This window comes from Bos taurus, chromosome 18, assembly GCF_002263795.3.
Source record: "Bos taurus isolate L1 Dominette 01449 registration number 42190680 breed Hereford chromosome 18, ARS-UCD2.0, whole genome shotgun sequence".
Classification (NCBI taxonomy): Eukaryota; Metazoa; Chordata; class Mammalia; order Artiodactyla; family Bovidae; genus Bos; species Bos taurus.
The window spans coordinates 38837748-38843975 of NC_037345.1; the positions used below are offsets into that span (position 1 = coordinate 38837748).

At 42.8% G+C, this 6228-nt stretch overlaps 1 non-coding gene across 1 annotated transcript; it reads right to left on the bottom strand.

Moving 5' to 3' along the window:
- Positions 1-2842: 2842 nt before the first annotated feature.
- Positions 2843-2923, bottom strand: TRNAL-UAA (transfer RNA leucine (anticodon UAA)). The gene has a single exon. It is a non-coding gene; the product is annotated as a tRNA-Leu (tRNA).
- Positions 2924-6228: the final 3305 nt, after the last annotated feature.

Below are 6228 nucleotides of genomic sequence, written 5' to 3' on the forward strand. Positions count from 1 at the left end.
TAGTTCCTCTTCACTTTCTGCCATAAGGGTGGTGTCATCTGCATATCTGAGGTTATTGAATACTATCATGCTGCATGCTAAATCCCTCAGTCGTGTCTCACTCTTTGCAACCCTATGGATTGTAGTCCACCAGATCCTCTGTCCATGGGGTTCTCCGGGCAAGAATACTGGAGTGGGCTGCCATTTCTTACTGCAGGGGATCGTCCCCAACCAGGGCTCAAACCCATGTCTCTTGCATTGGCAGGAAGATTCTTTACCACTGAGCCACCTGGGAAGCCCAAATAATACTACATTGCCCTCAAAATGTTAACATCTTGGGTAAAAGTGAAACATTTCCTCTAGGAAATTATCGAATTTCATCAATGAAAGCAGGATTAAAACTTTGCCCCAGATTCATGCCTAAGTTGATCAGTTGTCCATTTTCAGCTGGAGGGTCAGTTCTAAGAGAAGGAAGGTAATCCAAAGTAGATGAGAAAATGCATTCGTGTGGCTCCGTTCAGGAGTTCACATTTGGTTTCTATAGCAATCCTCCTGCTAACCTAAGGGACTAGCCAAATCTCATCTCTTCCTTGAATTTCTCTCTCGTAACAGTGAACTTCCATAACACTTCATTTTTTTCCCACATGGAGATTACATGAGGTCACAGGTGTAGGCAGAGTTGTAAAGTTTCTAGTACGAAATTGGGGGTTTCTTCTGGGTGCAATGATGAGTTCCTGGAGGGTTTGCATTACTGGAAAGATGCTATCCAGTTTACATTTTGTTCATTTTCCTATCTACCTCTTTATGCCAGACCATGAGACCCTTCAAGGGATAAACTGTCTTACTTCCCCTCAAATCTTCCAGTGTCTGAGCAAAGGGCTTGTTTCTTAGCAGGCACGTAATAAATAGTTATTGAATGAATGAGCCTGTAATGAATGTCTGCACCTGAGCCTAAGCAAGCTGCTTCAGAAAGAGATACAAGGGACTTCCTTGGGGGTCCAGCGGTGAGAAATCCACTGGCCAATGCAGGGGACACGGATTTGATCCCCGGTTCAGGAAGATTCCACATGCCGCAGGGCAATTAATCCTGTCCACCACAGTTACTGAACCGCACACAGCTAGAGCCTGTGCTCCACAAGAGAAGCCAGCACAGTGAGAAGCCTGCGCACTGTGACTAGAGAATAGCCTCTGCTTACCACAACTGGAGAAAGCCTGCACCCAGCGACGAAGACCCAGCACAGCCAAAATTAAACAAATAAATTTTTTTTAACTACTAAAAAAAAAAGACAAACCCAAAAAGTTCCTCAAACAGCTAGGTATAGAATTAACTGTCTGAGCCAGCAAACCCACTCCTAGGTGTTTATCCAGTATGATTGAATAACAGATATTCACGCAAATATGTGTTCACGAATGTCCATAGCAGAACTATTCACAAAGCCAAAAGGGGTGGCAACACAAATGTCCACCAACTGACGAATGGCTAAACAAAACATGGTATAACCACACGATGGAATATTATTCATCCATAAAAAGAAATGAAGCAGATATATGCTACAACATGGGTGAACCTCAAAAAAATTATGCTAAGTAAAACAAACCAGACATCAAAGGTTACATAGGTCACATGCCATTTATGATGAAATATCCAGAATAGCTAAATCCATAGACATAGAAAGATGGAAGATGGTTGCCAGAGGCTGGTGAGAGGAGGGAGTGACTGCTCAGTGGGTACAAGGTCTTCTTTGAGGGTGATTAAAATATTTTAGAACTAGATAGAGGTGATAATTGGACATCATTGTGCATGAACCAAAGGCCACTAAATTGTATACTCTAAATGGTTAATTTAATGTGATGTCAATTTCGGCTTAATAAACAGACACACAAACAAAATTTAAATCATGGGAGAAGCAGTTATAAATCCCATATTTTAAAATTTGGGGAAAAAAGGAAGAGAGAAATGGGAGAAAGAGAGACTTAAATAAAATAGTGACTCAAAAGGTTTTTTGGAAGGAAGACTTTTGTGTGTTTAAGGCAAAGAGGAGAAGACTGACAGCAGCGTTAACTCTGAGGTCTTCCCAGGTTTGGGAAGATGGAGACCAGACACCATGTGACAGTGAAGAGCTTAGTCACACACTCTGGTAAAGAGTGTTGCAGTTGGGATAGTTCAAGGAAAAGTGCAACTGGAAGGAGCATTGGAAATGATCCAGTCCACACTCACTATTGACTAATGTGACAGCCACCTCTCCCTGTCCAAATGACTTACTTTACCAAGCCCACAGCTATGCAGTGGAAACCATGTCTCCAGACTTACTGAGCATTACAACTGTGTTTATTTTTACTGTATTGGTGGTTGGGATCATTCACAAAGTTCATTGCTGTTGAGCTGTTGCTTGTCCTTCAGTTTTCACTTTTTCATTCAACAAGTGTGTGTGGTAAAGTGATAGGAGTTCAGAAGATAGCCATGTTTGGCTGATGCACGCATGCCTAGTCGCTTCAGTCGTGTCCAACTCTTTGTAACCCCATGGACTGTAGCCCACCAGGCTCCTCTGTCCATGGGATTCTCCAGGTAAGAATACTAGAGTGAGTTGCCATTTCTTTCTCCAGGGGATCTTTTCAACCCAGGGATCAAACCCATGTCTCTTACATCTCCTGCATTGGCAGGTGGGTTCTTTACCACTAGCACCACCTGGGAAGCCCAAATATTTATTTGTTTGAGTGCACTGGATCTTCATTGTGGCATTTGGGATCTTAGTTGGGGCATGTGGAATCTAATTTCTTGACCAGGGACGGAACCCAGGACCCCTGCATTGGGAGTGCGGCATCTTAGCCACAGGACCCACCAGGGAGTTCCCAAAACTGAATCTACTGAGAGTGGGATTCGAACCCACAAGGCACTAGCCCATTGGATCTTAAGTCCAACACCTTAACCACTCGGCCATCCTGCTTGCTGATGAATCCCACCTAACCCTAATTATAGCATGTGTGTCATAAATTCCCAAGGCCCAGTAGCCTTGCCAAGAAGCTAGCATGCTGGGAATTTATTTATCTTTTTAGATCTGAAGTCTGATAGCAAATGAAGTTTGTTCTGTGCGTGTGTGTATGTGTAGTTATGGACATGCCTATGTATGAGATTTTTTTAACAATTAGTTAACTTTTAAAATATGGAATTACTATTAGAAGTACAAAAGGTACACAGTGAAAATTCTTCTGTTCTGTGTCTCCCACCTACGCAGTAACTTTATTCAATGGCAGTCCACGCTTTCCAGTTTTTGTGTGTCCTTCTAGAGTTATTGTATGCATATACAAGCAAATGTGCACGTGTGTTAAGTCGCTTTAGTCATCTCCAACTCTTTGCGACCCTATGCACTGTAGCCCTCCAGGCTCCTCTATCCGTGGGCTTCTTCAGGCAACAATACTGGAGTGTGTTGCCATGCCCTCCTCCTGGGGATTTTCTGGACCCAGGGATCATACCCTTGTCTCTCAGGGCTCCTGCACTGGCAGGTGGGTTCTTTACCACTAGCGCCCCCTGGGAAGCCCATACAAGCAAACACCTGTATGCATATACAGCCCTCCCCATTTTTACACAAATAACATGCTGTATACCCTGCTCTGCACTTTTTTTTAACATCGTGTTTATGGGTATTTATGGGTTTTCTGGACTTCTCCTGCTATCTATTTTATTTTCCTGAAATGGATACAGAGAAGGAATTTCAATGTAGGAGAGTCATCAGTCATTTCTACAGCTTCATGACATCCTGTTGTCAGATAAACCATTATGTATTTAACTAGTCTCCTCCTGAGAGACATTTAGGTAGTTTCTAGTCCTTTACTATTACAAAACTGCAATGCATAGCGTTTTACATGTGCTGTCTTCCATGTGTGTACAGGTATATCGGTAGGATAAATTATAGAGCTGAACTAGCTAGGCCAAAGGGTATGTACATGTAATTTTAATGTATCCTGGAAAATTGCATCCCATGGAGTTTGGTGCTGGTTTCTACCCCCATCAGCAATATCTGAAAAAGTTTGCTTTGCCACATCTTCACCAGTAAATTATTTTGTCAATAATTTGGGAGTTTTGCCAATATATTAAATATAAAATGGTGTCACAGTGAGGATTTAATTTGCATTTCTCTTGCTTTCAGTGAAATTGTGTTTCCTAGAGCGCCTGATGAACTATGGATGGAGGTTTGTGACATTGTACAGGAGACAGGGATCAAGATCATCTCCATGGAAAAGAAATGCAAAAAAGCAAAATGGCTGTCTGAGGAGGCCTTACAAATAGCTGTGAAAAGAAGAGAAGTGAAAAGCAAAGGAGAAAAGGAAAGATATAAGCATCTGAATGCAGAGTTCCATAGAATAGCAAGAAGAGATAAGAAAGCCTTCCTCAGCGATCAATGCAAAGAAATAGAGGAAAACAACAGAATGGGAAAGACTAGAGATCTCTTCAAGAAAATTAGAGATACCAAGGGAACATTTCATGCAAAGATGGGCTTGATAAAGAACAGAAATGATATGGACCTAACAGAAGCAGAAGATATTAAGAAGAGATGGCAAGAATACACAGAAGAACTGTACAAAAAAGATCTTCATGACCCAGATAATTACAATGGTGTGATCACTAGAGCCAGACATCCTGGAATGCAAAGTCAAGTGGGCCTTAGAAAGCATCACTACAAACAAAGCTAGTGGAGGTGATGGAATTCCAGTTGAGCTATTTCAAATCCTGAAAGATGATGCCGTGAAAGGGCTGTACTCAATATGTCAGCAGATTTGGAAAACTCAGCAGTGGCCACAGGACTGGAAAAGGTCAGTTTTCATTCCAATCCCAAAGAAAGGCAATGCCAAAGAATGCTCAAACTACCACACAATTGCATTCATCTCACACACTAGTAAAGTAATGCTCAAAATTCTCCAAGCCAGGCTTCAGCAATACATGAACCAGGAACTTCCTGATGTTCAAGCTGGTTTTAGAAGAGGCAGAGGAACCAGAGATCAAATTGCCAACATCCGCTAGATCATCGAAAAAGCTAGAGAGTTCTAGAAAAACATCTATTTCTGCTTTATTGACTATGCCAAAGGCTTTGACTGTGTGGATCACAAGAAACTGTGGAAAATTCTGAAAGAGACGGGAATACCAGACCACCTGACCTGCCTCTTGAGAAACCTATATGCAGGTCAGGAAGCAACAGTTAGAACTGGACATGGAACAACAGACTGGTTCCAAATAGGAAAAGGAGTACGTCAAGACTGTATATTGTCACCCTGCTTATTTAACTTCTATGCAGAGTACATCATGAGAAACGCTGGGCTGGAAGAAGCACAAGCTGGAATCAAGACTGCTGGGAGAAATATGAATAACCTCAGATATGCAGATGACACCACCCTTATGGCAGAAAGTGAAGAGGAACTAAAAAGCCTTTTGATGAAGGTGAAAGAGGAGAGTGAAAAAGTTGGCTTAAAGCTCAACATTCAGAAAATGAAGATCATGGCATCTGGTCCCATCACTTCATGGGAAATAGATGGGGAAACAGTGGAAACAGTGTCAAACTTTATTTTGGGGGGCTCCAAAATCACTGCAGATGGTGACTGCAGCCATGAAATTACTTCTTGGAAAAAAAGTTATGACCAACCTAGATAGCATATTTAAAAGCAGAGACATTACTTTGCCAACAAAGGTCCATCTAGTCAAGGCTATGGTTTTTCCAGTGGTCATGTATGGATGTGAGAGTTGGACTGTGAAGAAAGCTGAGTGCCGAAGAATTGATGCTTTTGAACTGTGGTGTTGGAGAAGACTCTTGAGAGTCCCTTGGACTGCAAGGAGATCCAACCAGTCCATTCTGAAGGAGATCAGCCCTGGGATTTCTTTGGAAGGAATGATGCTAAAGCTGAAATTCCAGTACCTCATTGGAGGTACTGAAATTGGCCACCTCATGCGAAGAATTGACTCATTGGAAAAGACTCTGATGCTGGGAGGGATTGGGGGGCAGGAGGAGAAGGGGACGACAGAGGATGAGGTGGCTGGATGGCATCACTGACTCGATGGACGTGAGTCTGAGTGAACTCCGGGAGTTGGTGATGGACCCACTCCAGTGTTCTTGCCTTGAGAATCCCAGGGACGGCGAAGCCTGTCCGCACAGGGTCGGACACAACTGAAGTGACTTAGCAGGGAGGCCTGGCGTGCTGCAATTCATGGGGTCACAAAGAGTCGGACACGACTGAGTGACTGAACTAAACTGAACTGAAATG